Source organism: Mus caroli, unplaced genomic scaffold (assembly GCF_978045245.1).
Source record: "Mus caroli unplaced genomic scaffold, Mus_caroli_1 scaffold_12, whole genome shotgun sequence".
NCBI classification, from domain to species: Eukaryota; Metazoa; Chordata; class Mammalia; order Rodentia; family Muridae; genus Mus; species Mus caroli.
The window spans coordinates 1,384,991-1,404,226 of NW_028227267.1; the positions used below are offsets into that span (position 1 = coordinate 1,384,991).

The 19,236-nt window shown below is 42.3% G+C and overlaps 1 protein-coding gene and 1 pseudogene across 21 annotated transcripts in view; one reads left to right on the forward strand and one right to left on the reverse strand.

Annotated features, from left to right (window-relative positions):
• Thrb (thyroid hormone receptor beta) overlaps positions 1 to 19,236 on the reverse strand; it is a 405,974-nt gene that overhangs the window by 194,662 nt on the left and 192,076 nt on the right. The window lies entirely within an intron of this gene.
• LOC110309648 (large ribosomal subunit protein eL29 pseudogene) overlaps positions 17,637 to 19,236 on the forward strand; it is a 71,345-nt pseudogene continuing 69,745 nt past the window's right edge.

The window sequence follows — 19,236 nt, forward strand, 5'->3', positions numbered from 1 at the left end:
TGCAAATGTGGTCAGCATGGGCATGTGGAGGGTAACAAGGGTGGTACATTGCCCACTGTCTCTTCCCTGTATTCCCAGAGTGTGTGAAGCAGGGTAGATGCACCTCGAAGGCCCACCACTTCCTATTCTAGAGAAACCACATGCACCGAATGGTATAATACTTTCCATGTATTTCTCAGATCTTATGATATCTATAACACAGCTGGACCAGGAGTACTTTCCCCAACAATTCCCCAGTGAGTATCCATGGACTACATTGCCCAGAGCTGGGCATTATCACTCTTTTAAAATGGTTACTGATTTTATAGGAGATTGAACATCACAGTATTTATAAAAGTCATGTTCATGGCTCAATCCCCAAATCTGTGATCTCATTTGTGAAAGCAGATTTCTCATAGCTCTCATCACCTCATGAGTAGTTTACTTTCCACATTCCCAGCTCAAGGATGATCTCCACGAGGAAAAGAACTTGGTTTCATTTGCTCAGGACCATCTTGTGGCATACAGTTAGTATTTAATAGATAATCTTAAGCAATTGATTGTAGTCAAAAATATACTTATTTTCTACATTTATTTACTTATTTGTTTTTTAAAATTTAACCTTGCATATTATACAGGTAATACATATGATACATATATAACATATACTTATTGATGAGGCATATCCTTATTGTTACAAATCCTTATTGATGATGACAGGTTTTTACTAGAGCCCTTTGACTTTCATAGATATTCAGTCATATCATCATAAAAACAGAATCTTGGTTTTGGTTACATCAGTTATGTCAATATTTCTTACCCACTAAATTCATTGGGACCTCTGACAAGTGCTGAGGTGGGAGGAGGGACCAGTAAGATTTGCAACTTCCCATGTTCATGCCCTCTGCTATGGATCTTTGCTCCGGGTCCTAGCTCAGCCACAGGAATGCTTTGGTTGTTGGCAGACATGATGCAAGCCTAAGTCTAAAAAGTGCTACTGGCACTGGGCATTGCTCCTCAGCCTGTACCATGACAGCATGCCTGGACTAGTTTGGAGGAAGAGGAGGAGGAGGAGGAAAATGTGATGCTATAATATTTTCATTGTTCTAGTAAACACCATTGCCCATATGCAGCCATCCTCAGCACATAAGCACTCTCAATCATGGTGACAGAGCTACCTAGTTTGTTCCTAATTAGCCACTGACCTGTAAGCAAACCCAGCCAGAGTCCCTGTCATCACTGGTCATGGGATATATACGTTTATTATCATTTGCCTAGTTGGGTAGCTGTTAGAAATAGCTATAAACACCTTCTCACTGTTGAGACAGGACATGATGTTTTTATGAGTCAATGTCCTGCAAAGACTAGACAGTTGCATCATTTAAAATTGTGATGTCTGTTAGCTTTTGGTCATCTATGGCAATGTTAAATGATAAAAGGAAATACATAGTAATTGGGTTTTTTAAATTTAGAGTGGTTACGGGTATACCATCCCCAGATGTATACCCAAAGGATTCTAAGTTAGTATATGATAGAGATACCCTGAACTTCCATGTTACTGCAGTACCATTCACCACAATGAAGACATTGAAAATGCTTAGCTGCCCATTAATCAATAGATGATGGAATAAAGTTGAGCTGACATGTGGCCCCAACCAGGTTGTACTCAATGGTAAAGAAGAATGACACTATGTCACTTGCAGGGAAATGGAGATCATGTTCAGTAAAATATGCAAAACTCAAAACCACAAATACTGAATTTTCTCATATGTAGACTAGTTTGTGAATGCATATGTGCATGTGTCTGTGCATGCATCTGTCTCTGTCTCTGTGTGTGTGGGGGGGGGAGGTGGGAATACAAGGGCTGAGTAATTTCTTAGCTAGACTCTTTCTAGCTTTTAAATAGATCGTTCCAGTTTTATTGCAACTGTTGCACATAGAAATATGAAAAGCCTTAATTCATTTTATAGATTATGCAGACCAGTGGCTCTCACATAGTGTTCCCAGGGCCAGCAGGGGCAGGCGGCATTGTCTGGGTCAAAAAATAATCTTTGTCCTACTTACAGACCTACTGGATCACAATGTCTGAGGCCAAGATCCAGCAGGCTAAGGCCATTAGGAGAATGACATGCAAGCTCAAATTTATAAGAACATATCCCCCAACATTGTTTGCTTCTCTCTCTCTCTCTCTTCTATAGAATAGAGTTTATTCAGGACATGGAGAGGGGAGTTAAGAGTGTAGTATAGGCAGAGAAGGAGAGAAGGAGAGAGTAGTGAAATGGGGGGCCAGCCATGGCCATGTGGAGAGGGGGAGGGAATTGGGAGTAAGAGGGCAAGAGGCAAGAGAGAGGCAAGAGCATAAGAGGGTAAGAGCCTCTTTTTTTCTCTCTATAATATGATTTGTCTTCTAGACAGACTACCACGAACTGGCTCATATACTTTCCCACCTTAGAAATTTAGCTTGACACACTGTCATGTATAGATGTACTTTGGCATTTACCTCTAATATCAGTGACCTAGCAAGTAATTTTTGTGGAGGCATGTGGAGATGTTCATTACTGGGAGCCTCTTTGCTATCTATTGCTGTTCTGGGTGGAGTGGTAGGAGCATCAGCAGTGCCCTGCTCTTGATATTTCTGTTGGCAATAGAGGTTTCTGTGTAGGATGAGGCTAGGCAGAAGTATATGTGTGGATATTAGCATGTGTTCATACATTATTTATTTAAAACTAATTTCATGTGTTGATTTGCCTGCTGCACTGTAGTTAGTAAATATGAAACATAGCATCATGAGAAGAACAGACCAGGCAATGGACTTTGAAGTATTTCCATACATTTTAATACTGAGGTAAAAAGAGAAGTGAACTGCAGGTGATAAACCAGGTATTCCCACCCATCACCCAGTTCCTCCCTATTTGTATTACATATGTAACTGTTAACAGTTTTAAAACAATGAGAAAAGGCATGACCAAAAGGATCCAGGAACATGTCCTATGTCCATGCAGGATTCAAAATCAAGTTTGCTTTAGTCTAATCCTGCTTTGGTACTTCCCCCAAGTCTCTTAAAAGATTTTTCTGAACCTCAGTTCACACCTAAGAAATCTGAGTCTTATTTCCTTCCACAGTAGACTTCAAAAGTTCTTTTTCTAAGAGATACTCTACAGACCTCCTCCTTGTTAATTTAGAAATGTTGTGAAGTTGGAATCCTTTAAGGATACTTTTATTACTTAGTTCTAGAGACTACCAAATCATTATGCATGGTATATAAAAGAAACTATTAACAGTCCGTTTGTCCAGAGATTTAAAGGTTTACAGTTTGCTATGGCTCTCAGAAGGAATATTATTTACCTGTAATTCAGGTTTCAGGAGGCTTACAACCATAATAGATAACAGCTTGTGGATCTAAATTTCCTGGCACATGGCAGGCCTCTTTGGACAGCTCAGCTTTCTCTGTCTCTGGCCACCCGCAGGGAGGAGGCTCCAATCTGTCTTGTAAAGCTCTCCTCTACAGAGGCCTCTGCTCCTTACTGGGATGTGGTGTGCAGTCCAAGATGAGTGGCTTGCCGTAAATATTGACTTCTTGAGACATAATTTATAAAGAGCTCTGAGGATCACAGGAGAATAGGAAGAGGCACAAGTTTGGGGAGCAGAGAAAGACCTGACAGCATTCCCGAGGGAATGTTCGAGGCTGGCATAGGTACAAGCCAGGCCAAGGACCTCAGATCTTCAGGCTTGGAGGCATGCCAGTCTTCCCAGTGCAAGAACTGACAGTGTGCAGAAAATGTTCACCACAGCTCTCCTTTCCTACCTTAGCATTTTTATGGCCCAGAGACTATTTATTCCTCTACAGAGGCTGCTCCAACCAAGATTGGCTAAACCTGTGTCCTTGATCCACTATAACCCATGGCTCCAACCAAGATTGGCTAAACCTGCGTCCTTGATCCACTATAACCCATGGCTCCAACCAAGATTGGCTAAACCTGTGTCCTTGATCCACTATAACCCCTGGATCCTTGTCCAGCAGCATGACTCCCCCTCTCCATTTGGTTTTATATAATAAACACACTGGGCTTCTGAATGACTGTGGTTTCTCCAACCGAGAACTCAGAGCACCATTTGATCCCATCTGTCTGTCTGTCCTTTCTTCATTACCTCCTCACCCAGTCAGGGCTGTCATTTCTTTGCCTGCCAGGAGCATGGCCTCTAGGAAGGAACAACTACATGTTTCAGGTGCTCAGGCTAGCAGGTCTTCCCCTTCTTCTTCTATCTTTCCTCGGTGGTGTGTGTGTGTGTGTGTGTGTGTGTGTGTGTGTGTGTGTGTACACACAAGGTTGGATGCACAATGTAAGCACATGGAAATCAGATGTCTGTCAGATACCCTCCTCAAGTGCTTTCAAGTTTGTATTTTTTTTTAATTTAATTTTTCTTTAAATCCTGCTCACTTTCTCCTTCCTGGTTAGCCCCCCTATCATCTATTCCCCCGCTTCTCCTCTGAGTGGGTAGCCGCCCCCCACCATGTCCCCACCCTGGCACTTCAAGTCTCTGTGAGGCTTCCTCCCCATTGAGGCCAGACAAGGCAGCTACACTAGAAGAATATATCCCAGGCAACAGCTTTTAGGATAGCCCCATTCCAGTTGTTTGGGACCCACATGAAGTAGAAGCTGCACATCTGCTACGGAGAGGCCTAGGTCCAGCTTTGGATGGTGGGTGATCTCTGAGAGCCCCAAGGGTTATTGTTAGTTGACTCTGTTGGTCTTCCTGTGGAGTTAAGTTTGCATTTTTGAAACAGGGTCTCTCACTGAGCCTGGAGCTCACTGATTGTCTAAGTAGCTAGCTATAGAGCTCTGTTGATTGCTGGATCTGCCCACTCAGAGCTGTAGTCACATGTACTCTGCCATACCCAGCTTTTAGTGGATGCTGAGCATCTGAACTCTTGGGTCCCTCACAGTTGCAGAGCAAGCACTTTACCCACCAAGTCCTCTTAGCTCCTGGTCTCTTTGTTTCTAAGCCACAGCACAGCTTGAGGAAACATGGTAAGATTAATGATGTATTCTGTTTCTAGTTCACTGCTCGACACCCTTGAAGTGGCACATGACCTTGCCGACCATAACCTAAAAGCTTAAATCCTGTTGCCATAGGGATTGATGAAGCTTATCCAGAGAACCAATATCTGTCTTCATACTAATCATTTCTCTGTATTTTCTTAACAACTGACAGAACTTGGTATGACATAATTAATTATCATGTGATAGATGGTTCATTAAAAAACGTTTTGGCTACATTTATGTATGGGTACCAAATGTGTGCCTGATAACTATGGAGGCCAGAAGGGGGCATTTAATTTTCTGGCACGGTGTTATAAATGGTTGTGAACTTCCATGTGGGTGCTATGAACTGAACTGCAAAAACCAGCCCATGTTTCTAACTGCTAAGTGATTTAGTTCCTTCTTTTTTTAAAAAAATCACATTTCTAATCTGAATCAGGATTACAGATTCTTTTTTTCTTCAAATGAAAGAATGTGGTTGCCAATAAGCATTCCTGATTGTTTTACAAATATTTTCAAAATAAATTATATCAATACTGCTTAATTATTTGACAGTAATCTGTGTTTAAACTAAGTAAGGCCTACTAAGTGGCACAGTTTAGCTTCACTCCCTGCAATGCCATGCACACTGTCGGTGCTGAATGCTTTTCACATTTACTGCACAGAACTATGTTTCTCATGTCATTTTATTAAGTTTTTAAAAACACATTTTACATATATAACATGAAAAATGTATCACAAACTCATTTTTTCTCCTTTCCAAGTCACAATATAACTTTGCCATTTCTCTATGTTATGATATGATTATAAGCAAGTTTAAATGACCTCCAGGAGCCCTACATGTATGAATCAGTTAGCTCTCTCCTATCAAAAGGTATTTGGTTGATTTCCAAATACAAGTTATAGCATTTCTGTGTAGAAATTTATTTCTAAATTGTAGATTATTTCTAGAACTTTTTGGAAACTCTAGAAATTTGAAAAAAAATTGAAAATATTTGGCAAGTATTCTAGAAATTTCCAAAACTATCATTTGAAAGAATATATGAGACTCATTGAGTCCTGAACAGGTCTGATAAGTACTGCTTGGACCCAAGTGTGAAATGCTGCCTAGAGCTTTCAGATGAGTCACCATTAGCCCTCATACTCGGGGCCATGAGTGTACACTGGCAAGCTCTGAGATAGCCCTGTGGTCCCAGAAGCCCCTTTCCCCACAACTGTGAACTATGATAACCTGAAGTCAGGATCTTTAAGGTATAGCCACAGGGTTAGAGAGATTGGGCAGGGATACAAGGCAGAATTACACAAAGAACTCTAGGAAGAGGGATGTCATGAAATTGTCAGAAGATAGAGCACATTAAAATAGCAATGGCAGGCCAGTGAGGTGATTCAGCTAGATTCTGCCAAGCATGTGCAGGTGTGTATACACACACTAGACACACACACAGACCACACACAAACACACACACACACAGACAACACACACTGACACACATATAATACACACACACCACATACACACAATATATACATATCATACACACATACATACCATATACATACAAACACACCATACACACAACACATACTCTATATACTTACACACACACATACATACATACATACACTATACACACACATTAAACAAACCATATACTCACATACATACATACACTCAAACACACATACCATACTTTCACACATACACTATATACACATAATACACACATAGACAAACACAGACATATAGCATACACACACCATACATACACACCTACACACATGTAGACATACATATACCATACATATACACATGTACACACACATCACACATACTCACACAGACACTATATATTCACATACACACACACATACAAACACACATACCATACACATACATACACACACATATAAACACACATTTACACATACACCACACACATAAATACACACACAACAAACAAACAAACAAATGTAAAAGGTTTGGAAGCAGCACAGACACAACATCTCTGAAACATGAGATTCTATGACAAAGCTGGAAGCCTTAGCAGAAGAACTTGGGTGTCATGGGTGTCAGAAGTCTCAGTATAGCTTTGTTTGAAGCTCTAGGATGTGAAGTCCTGGGTTGATACAAGAGCATCCCTCTCTTCTGCAATCCAGACCTAAGCACATAGCTGAGCAGACGAATATGTTCTGGGGTGAATGGAACTCTGATAGAGAAAGAAATTGGAAGGGCATGGAATAGGACCTTTACATTTTGCAGGCAAATAGATGGAACTAGAAAGTATCATCCTGAGTGAGGTAACTCAGAACCAAAAGGACTTGCATGCATGTTATGTACTCACTAATAAGTGGATATTAGCAAAAAAAAAAAAAAAAGAGAGAGAGAAAAAAAGAAAAAACCCATACAGAATATACAAGATACAGTCCACAGAATTCAAAAGATTCAACAAGCTGAAGTGCCCAAGTGAGGACACCTTAGTCCCACTTGGGAGAGAGAAGAAAGAAAACAATCACAAGTGGGGAAGGAGGGAGGGACTTGGGAGGGAAAGTGGACAGGGTTGGGGACAGTGGGGGGGGGGGGGTAGAGGGGAACCTGATCAGGTATTGGGTAAGGGAAAAGGACTGAAGCCCTGAGGGCCAGCAGAAAGAATGTAAACAGGCAACCTCAGGAAATAGGAGGTTGAGGGCGACCCCCTAGAATGCACCAGAGACCTGGGAGGTGAGAGACTCCCAGGACTCACAGGGAGGAACCTTTGATGAAATCCCAGATAGAAGGGAGAGGGAACTTACAGAGCCCACCTCCAGCAGGAAGACAGGACATCAAGTGAGGGATGGGGTTGCCATCCCACAGTCAAACCTCTGACCCATAATTGTTCCTGTCTAAAAGAATTATAGGGATGGAAATGGAGAGGAGCCTGAGGAAAAGAAGGTCCAGTAACAGGCCCAAAGTAGGATCCAGCTCAAGGGGAGGTCCCAAGTCCTGACACTATTACTGAGGCTATGGAGTGCTCACAAAAAGGGATCTATCATGACTGCCCTCTGAAAGACCCAACAAGCAGCTGAAAGAGTCAGATGCAGTTATTTGCACCCAACCAATGGACAGAAGCAGTTTATGCCTGTGGTTGAATGAGGGAAGGCTGAAAGAAGCTGAGGAGAAGGGCGATTCTGTAGGAGAACCAGCAGTTTTAATTAATCTGGACCCCCGAGATATTTCAAACACTGGACCACCAAACAGACAACATACACCAGCTGATATGAGGCCCCCAACACACATACAGTTGAGTACTTCCAGGTCTGTGTTCATTCAGAAATGAGGCACCTAACCCTCAAGAGACTGGTGGCCCCAGGGAGTTTAAAGGTTATGTAGGGTGGAGATGGGGGCATTCATGTGAAGACCTGGTGGGGTGGGGTGGGGAGGAGGTGTGGGATGTGGAGCAGTAGGAGGGTGGATGGGGAGGGGCAGGGAATGGAATATGGAGTGTAAAAAATGAATTATAAATAAAATTAAATTAAAAAAATAGAATGAGTGACTCACTAGAAATTCTAATTTTCTCCTTTTGTATCCATGCCGCTTTTACTAAAACACATTTTAAAAGCTTTGTTCATGTTCTTCCTACTTCTTTATATGTCCCAATAACTCATATTTGCTGCATTTTAACTGATCATATACTTTCTTTAGGCAGTTATCTGAGGTAGAGACTGTCCATGTCTAAGATGCATGCCATTTTGGATCTATAAACAGATTCATGCCTTCCTTTTGTTATTACACCTCTAGCAACCCAAGGTTCTAGAATCTTCTCTCATAAGGGTGGCAGAAATGCCATTTCCCATCCCTTTTCCCTCCTTTTCTCCCCGTTCCTTTTTGGTACTGAAGGTCCACATTCTAGGTATTAAGGCCCAAACAAAATCTCTGCTCTTGCTTTCTTCCTCCATGAGGGAGGCTCCTTCCAACTCTCTCCTGTTACTTCTCTTTGATCAGGTCTGACTTCACCAGAGAGCCCTGGCTATGCCGGCCATCTCTGTCATAAACCCTTACCTCTACCTGACCCACTCCATGGTTCCAACCTTTTAAAACCCACTATGATGATCTTTCTTTATATTAATCCATGTGCTCATATGCACAACTGAAATGACAGTCAAAAAACATGGCAGAAGGCTGGGATATGGCTCACGGGGTGCTTGCATAGCATGTCAGAAAACTTGGTTGGACTTCCCAGTGCCATGTAAACTGAGAGTGGCAGCACAGGCCTGTCACCCCAGCACTCATGATGTTGAAGCAAAATGATCAGAAGTTTAGGGAATTGGTCTCAAGACAACAGCAGCAACAGCAGTAGCAACAACAATAACAACAACAGCAGCAGCAACAGTAGCAACAACAATAGCAATAGCAACAGCAGCAGCAGAAGCAAGAACAACAACAGCAACAACAACAGCAGCAGCAACAACAACAGCAACTACAACAACAACAAGGTGGTGGAATGAAATGTAGCCTTTTATTTCTTTTTTAAAAAGTCTGTTCACTAAAAAAATGATCGCAAAAGCTGTTTGGGAATCCCTAAATCCACCTCATAGCCTACAAAGAAACTACCAGCTCAAAGTTGAAAGATTAGCTTGTTTTGCCTGCTTCCTCTATACCTTGTACTACAAAGGATAAGATTAATAAAGGTAGTCTTAATCAGTAGTGTGCAGGTGACAGTACAGTTTTTTAATATGAAAAATTTGAAATTTTAACAATGAACACACTTATAAATAAAGCCATACTAATTTTTCTTCTTTATTTTGGAATACCATTCTTTCAAATAAAAATATTTTAGGGTAGCATCCACTTCTTTCCTGATAAAATGACTTTTTCAGAAACCTGTATTCTATGGGAGATGCTAACATTACTGAATTTCTTAGCAATACACAAAATTTGAAAACTGATGTGAAGAATGGAATTTTGATCTGACCTTTTATAATTTTTAGGATTTATTATAAAGCTTCTGCTTAAATAAACCTGAAAACATAGTCTCTCTAGTCAGTCCCTAGGATAGAATGGGGGTCAGAGAGGAGGAGGGGAGGCTGTGTGGGGAATCAGGGGGTTACAGTTAGGGCGAGGCTCTGGAGTGAAGGGCAGCAGTGCCTGCTAACCTCCACAGAGAGGTTATATCACACCACAGGACAGGCAGCTTATTTTTATGCTACTCAAGAATATTTCTCCATGTGTTTATTTAAAATATGATTCCCAAGTATGCTGTTCCAGTTTATCTTGGCAAATGAAGGTAAAATATTTTCTTCAATACAGCAAACTTCTCAAGGAATTAAAAATTGATTATACATTTTTAAATTTTTCTATAACAGAAACACATTAGTAACCATTGAGCTTCAGAAATAAGATGATATGGCCTCATGCCTATAATCTCACAAGTTGGAAGGCAGAGGCAGGAGGGTCATGAATTCAAGGATAGCCTGGGCTATACAGAAACTTCCAGGACAGCATGAGCTACACAGTGAGACTTGGTCTCACAAAACCAAGGGCAAGCTGGGGAGGTGGCTCAGTCAGTGAAGTGCTTGCCTTGCAAGGATGAGGGCTCGAGGGAGTAAATCCCCAGCTATGGTGGCAAGAGCTTTAAACTCTAGTTCTGGGGGGTAGAGTAGTTTGCTGGCTGGCCAGACTAGCCTCCTTTGTGAGCCCCAGTCTTCCACTTAAAGAAATATGGCTTAGGAATGAAGCTGAGATTTTCCTCTGGCTTGTTCATTCGTGGGCACACACACACACACACACACACCTCTGACTCACAAGCATATTTGTGTCCCCCCAACCCCCATATGAACCTAAACACTCCAAAGTCCCTCACAACAAGATAAGAGCTCAGATGTACCTCAGTGGTAGAACCCTTGCCGCAACACACACAAGGCCTTGAGTTCCATTCTCAGTTCCCTTTAAAGGGAAAGGAAAGAAACCTTTATTCAAAATCTTTGTTTATGTAACTGTTTCTCATAATCTTTAGTGACCATGCATTTGTTCCAGTGGGATCTGATGGAGGGCTTATTAAACAAACTGATGGATTCCTAGAATTTCTCCATCAGTAGGTCCCACTTCAGGTGCTAAGAAGCATTCTAGACATGCTGGTGTTCCTGGTCTGGATCTGAAGTGTGAGAGCCACTGGTCAAGTAAAATGATTCTCTGCCTGGGCCATTTTGTTCCCTAGTGGACACAGGACTATGTTGGCAGACACTTTTGATTGTCAACATGGTGTCAATGAACATGGTTGTGGCCCCAACATGGAGTAACCCACCAATGTCAATGGGACTGATGTTGAGAAGAGTCTCCAGGAACTCTCTCATAGAGCCACACTGATTAACAAGAGCTTAAATAATGAGTAAAACAAGGGCTACTCATTTAGAAGGAAGCTTTCCACTAAAGTAGGATGATGTCACAGACATTAAGTTAATAGTGTGGTGTCTCCAGCAGATATCTACTGTCATCTTTCTCTATGTCTGTCTCTCCCACATTCACATATCCATTAAACTTATAAAACATCACACAGCCCAGACATGTACTCATCTCAGATGTAAATGAGGGCCTGTGTATGGCAAAGGAGGGATGTGGAGCCAACTGAGATGGGAACACCTTTATTCATCCCCCCAGGGGCTGGCATCATTATGTCCAAAGTGGAGAGTTTTCTGGAGACCAATGCTACAGAATGGTGGAGTTGGTAAAACACCTCCTGTATAGTCAATATTTCTTCTTAATATCACTTTTTAATGGCAGAAGATCCTGCTTAGCATCTCAGCAAGCATTCAAGAAATACTAGGATATGTCCAAGGATTCCCTTCAATCTGACTAAACTTTAAACAGATTTAGACTCTAAAGACTCTCCAGGTACCATGGCACAGAGAAGCTGACTCTCTGAGGCTGAGGAAGCATTTCCTTGTCAGCTGTGGCTTCACCATGTCCCTCTGCTTCCTCTGACACCTTAGCCTTGAACTTACAGATGGTCCTTGTGCAGGGCTGTCCATGGCAGCAATAGGAGTCCTCCTTGTTACTCTCTTCTCCCTCAGACCTGCATCCTTCAATCTGTCTCCAGGTGCTGTAGATTCTCCCTTTAAACACCATTCTTCTACAAAAGAACATCTGGCTTCTCTGCTTCTATTTCAGTTCACCTGAACATTATGTCACTGGATTATAAACAGCCTTCAGATAGCCCAGGTGCCTCTCTTCTCTTAGTCTTGTAAATACACATCAAATCCCTCAAGCTCTGAGGGCAGCCTGTGAGACTTGGAACTCAGGGATACTGCTTACCATTCAGTCTCCCTTTCCCTGCTTTTTTCCAGTTTTCACATTACGTGGCAGCTATTAGGGACTTTTCTGGGTTTCATAAGAATGGCATATTTCCCCCTAATGCAGAGATTCCTTTTATGCCTTCAGAATATGCATTTGCAGTTTGACCCAACATAAATGGGAAGTATTTGAAAAGAAACTGCTTCTGCACTGGGTATATGCAGAGCTTCCTTTCTTGTCACCTTTACCTAAAACACACACATATCAGCCATTTACATGATATTAACTATTACGTAACTATTTCATCTAGAGGATTGTGCAGATGATATGCACACATATGTGTACATGTGTAAGGACCTTGCACATCCACAAATTATGGCATTAACTCTTTGTGCCCATGTATGTGTGTGTGTGCATGTGTCCTGCAGTAATGCCCATGAAGGTGGAGGGTCAGCTTTATTCTTGCTTTACACGGGTTCTCTCTCCAGTCAGGAGCCCTTGACTTCTTGTCTCTGTCTTCTACCCTACTTACTTCCCACTGATTCAGGCTTCAGCTGAAATAGTACTTCCCTTGGGAAGTGGTCCTTGACCTTCTAGCTTGGAGTAGAGCTGGGTGCCCCACCCATGTGTTCTCATGGCTCGTTAAACTCTGAATTGTAATTATCTTCTCTTGTAATCGTCTAGGTCCCCCAGAAGCTTGCAAGATGCTAAGAAAGCATGCTCTCTACATCTGTTTACTCAGTCACTGTTGCTTCTGTGCCTAGCACAGTATCTGGCACACAGTAAATACTGCCTGTTCTTTCTGGTGGTGGAATTTCATCAACTACACTATCCTGGGAGGGAATTTAATGAAGCTGGTAGGGAAATAAACCTTGAGGTTCCAAGGAATCTGCAAGTCTCTGAAGTCTGCTCATGCTTCCCGTATTTCCCACAAATACATACACATTTGTGGGGTGAAGTCATCATAAAACAAAATTTTCCTTTTGATATTGAAAATGATCTTCCTTCTGTGGCCTTCCATACCTTTAACCTTTTTTTTTCTAGGTTAGACATCTTTCTCTAGGAAGATTCACAGTGAGCCAGAGTGGCTGGCCCTTGGGAATTACGGTGAAAAGAGGAGTGGGGTTGGGCTGCATCATGCAAGGACCAATAAGCATGGACAGAGACAAAGACTTTGTTGTTATCCCAGTGGAAAACCTTTAAAAGTTTAAACTGAGGTGGTGATGTCATTGTTCTGGCTACTTTGTGGAAGATGGATGGGAAGTGAATGGAGAGGGGTTCATAGCCCACTGGGATATCTGAGTGAGAGGAGAGCAGTGTACCCACAGACAGTGGTTTTGGAGGCCCAGCCGTGAGCAGATGCAGTTGCTCTGAGTTTGTATTTGGGTGGGTTAAGAAAAGAGAAAAGGGTATGATGTCCAGGTTTAGGGATGACGATACGTCTTTTTATCCACTGAGATGGGAAGACAAGACCTATTCATGTTCCCAGCTCAGCTAAGTCTCACCCTTGTCATGAAAGATACCATGAACCACAGCCTCTAAATTTTTCCTCTAAGAAATCTGAGAAATCCTTGACTATTTCTAAGCCTTTCTGGAGCCTGTTCTGATTTTCTGAAGGGGAGAAACCCCATTTTCATGCAGAAGTGCCCAGGAGAGAACCTTGGGTAGAGTGGAGAGGACACCCCCCCCCCTGTGTCTGGAGCGAGAATTAGTTGCTTTTTTGGTGCAGGTCATACCCAGGGAGCTCCTAAGGACAGCTACTAAATGCCCACTAAATGCTCCATTCTCCAGATCTTCTCTCACTTGGACCTTGTAAGAGTTCTTACCAGAGCCTTTTGAAGCCATGTGTGTCTCCAGCATTTTAGAGAGGGCTGTTTAGCTTCTAGTGAATACTCTATTATTACTGAGCAGTATGCCTTTCACTTGACATACAGTAACTTTTCTGACCCATTACTAAGTATTATCTGAAAATCCAAGTATATTTCCTCTTCTGTTCAGAGGGAACTGAGGTAGAGTTTTTCCTTCTGGAAACTGAATTATTTTAAGTACACTTTATTTTTTCCAGCATCACTCACACCCTGGTAAGAACAGCTTTTTATTTATTTGAAAGCCTTTAAGATACCATAATATTACCTTTCTGTTCACTTTAAGATCCACTCTTGTGCATATTTGGGGCAAGATGTGTATTGCAAGTGCCCACATAAAGTCAGAACTCTGTCTACAGCACTCCTACCAGAGAAAGGGACCAGGATCATGAAGAACATATGCTGGAGCAAGAAGCAGGACTTTTCCTGTTCTTTTTTTTTTTCTTTCACCTTTAAGAATAAGTTGATGTTTGCTCATAGACTGCCCTAGCACTGAGCTGAGCATTACAGTCTGTTTGCTGCTAATTCTCCCACAGGTAGCTACTTCCTCCTTCCTTGTTGATGCATTGCTGAGGACAGGGAGATTTAGCAAGATGCAAGGCTATGTCTCCGAATCCTAAAAAGAGCCCCAATGCAATCCAAAGCAGGCTTTGGTGACTGTGAAGCTCCAGGTATGTCCTTTACGTAGCACTTCAATGTGTGATGGTCAAGCAGACTACTCTGGGAAAAACCCAGTTCCACAGAAACTCTAGGCAAACTCCTGGAGAATTCTGCCAAGCCCCTGATGTTCCCACCACACCTGTTCACCACATAGACTCCACAGGAGTCCACAAAATCCCTGTTCCTGCATGCCAAGTTTACATCTATAAGAAATGCATTTTCCAGAAAGTAGGTTTTCATTTTATTTATTTATTTATTATTTATTTTAAACCAGAAGGGTCTGCTCTGCTACCTCTTCCCCAAAGAAGAGCCAACGTTTTCCCTTGGTAATTCAAGTCAATGTGGCTCACACCTGAAAACAGGCACACTCCCTCCCGAAGCCTCTGTGGCTCAGGTAAAACTCCTTCACTCCAGCAACCTTTCACTGAAACATGTATTATCACCAAGCCCCCAGCCTCTATGGAATATTCCAGTCTTTCCCATAGATCTCGTAACTACTGAACACCTCTGAAAATATGCTACCAAGAATGATTAGAGTTTTCCATCCTCAACCAAATTCAATATCCTATTTCAGAATAGGAAAATACTTTATTTTCCTTTTATGCTTCCCCCCAAAATTTTAAAGTTTAGAAAATACATCATTATACACTATATACATTTATCACAACTGATTCTTCTAGCTACCAATAGAAAGGTTTGAAATTTGATATATATGTATATACATATGTGTGTGTATACATACATACACACATACATGTATATTGCCTTTTTTAAGATTCAGATGGAGAATTGACAGTACCTCTGTGAAACCATACCCTTATCAAGGGCATGCCAGAACTCCAAGAGGCTGGCCACTAATGTCCGTCCATGCCCTTCAGATGAACACACATTGCTTGACTCTCTCATTAACTGTAACAGCATTGAGAGCATTACAGGGCTAGATTGATGCTCACCTTGCTGTCCTCTGGGCTCAGATGACTTTGAGACATCTCCACATTCAGTCCAACCTCCAGGTTCCAGGGGATAGAGGCTTTCCAGCCCAGTGAGCTTCTGGGAGGCCAGTTACGTCCTGTATTTGTGTGGCTGTGCTCTCCCAGTTACACCTTCTTGCAGTGAATTTCAGTTGTCCTGGCTTGCCAACACTGGACTGCTGTCATGGCTGGTAGCACTGTCCACAAGATATTTCTCCCAGACAGCTAGCTCACAGCCCATGCTCCTCTCCAGGAGGGCCAGGGGCTCCCTCTCAGCGTTCTGGCCTGCTGCCGGAGGCCAGTATTGCAGCAAGCAGCCAGCAAAGCGTGTCGTAACCCAACCCCTTGTTGAAATGGGACTCCCAGCATCGGGAGGCTCCTGAGCAGCGAACACCTGACGTGCTACCTTATCCACAGCCATTAGAATGCTCACTATCCTCCTGGCCCAGCATGGCTATAATCATAATTGCTGAGTAAAATGGCTCTCTCCACTAATTATGCTACTTTTAGCCAGCCACGAGGGAAATAATAATTTGGCTTGAAACAAGTCTTCAGGTTCCTCATGGCTGGGAAGAGTTCTTGGGTTAAAGGTCATCAAGATAGAGGCTTGATAATTGTCAATGTAAATGTCAGGTGTTTGGCTTTTTAAATACTATTTTATTCTGGGAAAAAGCAGTCCTTTGGAAGTGGCCCCTGTTCCCTGTAAGCAAGCCTGGCAATGGCTTTAATTTGCTTTACTTCTGTCTTGAGCTAATATGTTTCTGCTGTTGTGCCAGATCTGGGAGCTGCCTGCAGGCCAAGGCAGTGCCCCAAAAGGAAATCTCCCGTCACCCTGATTTGTTTACTCCAGTGGTGATCTCTGCAGCTGTAGCAGAGTCATGACCATGGCTGCTAGTGAGTGATCCAAACTGGAGCTGACTGAGACAGGCTGAGCAGAGGGTGCATGGAGCCAGAATGGCAAAGGCATCATTCCTATGACACAATGCCTTTGGATCTTCCGAAGGTGCTAGCATGCTTCACTCTCTCTCCTCTTTTCCATCTGTGTCCTCTTCTCTCAGCCCCTTTCTTCCCTTCCTCCTAATTCCTTCCTCCTCCATTTTTCTCTTTCAATCCCCACACCCCCAACTCACATGCTATACACAGTTCACTCTATTTTCCTCTCAAGCTTTCTGAAATGTTTGGTTTCCAGTCACCAAGCTTTGTTAATTTCCTCCCTCCTCCTTCTTTTTTGGGGAAGACTATGATGCTGATGTCTAGGCCAAATCTTTCTTGAAGGTGTTTCTTATATCTCTTATGTGTCTCTAGCCTCAGTTGCTTCCAACTAGGTCAAGGGAGTGTCCTATTTTTCAGCCTCCAAATGACTCTGTCCCAACCTAATCATGGCCCCTGCAGTCCTTCACCATGCAATTCTTCTGCCACCAGGCACACTGACAACTCTAAACTGTTCTTTGCTTGAATACACATCCACACTCTTGCTCCTGCTCACTCCTTTTATTTGGAAAGGCTGACCATGCTTCTCCTACCCTCATTCTACTGGCACAGGCAGAGCTGTTGCTTCCGAGCTCGTGTTAACGTTGTGTTATAACCACTACTCTCTCCGTCTCCTCAGATAGGCTAAGAGTTCCTGGGGCAAAGGTGTTGGTGATTTACCCACCTAGCAGTTGCACAACAGATAAGGTGCTGGGTGAACTTTGCTTCTTTGAGTTTTACAAGTTGAAAGAGTCAGCATGGACAGAACCTCTCAAGAAGTGTAAGCACATTGAGTCAAACCTGTGGCTGGAGCAGTTGCTTAATCTCCTTGTCTTGGTTTCCCTACCCATAGAGCAGGAATCTATTGTCCATTTCTAGGAGCATCATGGGGCTTAATGAGCTGCTCTGTGACCATGCCACACACATCAACACAACTGGAAAAAGAGACTCCTGCTACGTGAGTGTTGAATAAAATGGTAGCAATTCTGCTATCCCATGGCTGACTCTGTTGTGCTTGAGAGAAAAGGCTCTAGACACTATTTGGCCTGACTTGATTTAAATGAGTATATTCTTTACTAGAATGTATGTGGCTTAATCCTCCAGTTAGAAATATGGATGCTAATGACGTTCATGAAACTAAATTCCATAGAAGAGCTATGCATGGGCAGCCCTTATTGGGACTATTTGCACAGACTGGGTTGGTAGGTCTGGAAATCATATGGTTTAAAAAATAACCTAGATATGAAATAGCAATTATTGCATTACCATAGATAGGAAAGCACACACTGGTTACTGTTTAACAGAAAATGTGCTGAACTTCCAGAAAAGATGCTTGAAAGAAACTGAACACCATGCAAATTATCCTCAAAGAAGTTAAATTCTGTGGTTTACAGCAGTTAGGAGCATTCTAGATTCCTTCTGCCTGTAGATAAGCCCTAAACAGAGATTCTTTGGGTTGAGCAGCCCACTGCTGTGACTAGCCCTGCACATGTGAACGTCCTCTCTGTATCATTTGGATATGCTCTCTACAGAGCCCCAGGCTCTAGCAGCCCTAGTCTACCTGGAAAAGCCCTGTGGAGACTCAGTTGGTAAGGCAGCTGACTCCTCTGATAACCTTCCTCTCCCACTTGTAAAACCAAATGTAGAAAGATTTCTGGATCATACAGTAGATCTATTTCTAGTACGGAACCTGCATCTGGATTTCCCCAATGGCTATATCAGTCTGTAACTCTCATCTACAGCAAGTCAGTGTGGTCCCCTTCCCTACATGCACAGTAGTGGTTTTGTGTGTTTTGTCATTTTATTTCTTGCTTTTATCTATTCTGACTGGGGTAAGATAAAATTGCAAAGTAGTTTCAATGTGCATTTCATTGACAGCTCAGGATGTTCAGCATTTAAAAACTATTTCTTAGCCATTTGTATTTCATCTATCAAGTCTCTATTTAGTTGCATATTCTATTTTTTAATTGGTTTGGAGTTTTTTGTGTGTGTGTTTAGTTTTTTGAGTTCTTTGTATTTTCTAGACATTAACCCTCTGACAGATGTATAACTGGTATAGGGTCCCCCTACAACCCCTATTTTGTAGGTTGCCTCTTCACTTGAATAGTGGTATCTTTTGCTGTAAAACCTCTTTTTTTTTATTTCGTCAAGTCTTGTTTACCAGTTGTTGATCTTAATAAAGTAATCAACATTCTTAATCAGCTGTGAACTCAAGCAAGCTACAGCAATGACCGACCTGGAAAGGTATGGCCACTAGAGCAATAACTGCATACATGTTATTAGAATAACTAACCAAGTGTTTCTGATTATATTAAAGTGTGATCTACAAGGAAGAAGAACTCTTGCATGCCTGGCATCATTAACTGGGCTAGCCCACCATGACTGGCTAGAAAAAGAAACGTAATACTCTTATTTCGGTAAACTGGCATACCAAATTAACTGCCCCTTAAGTTTTAATCTTCATATGCATAGATCAGTGCATCTCT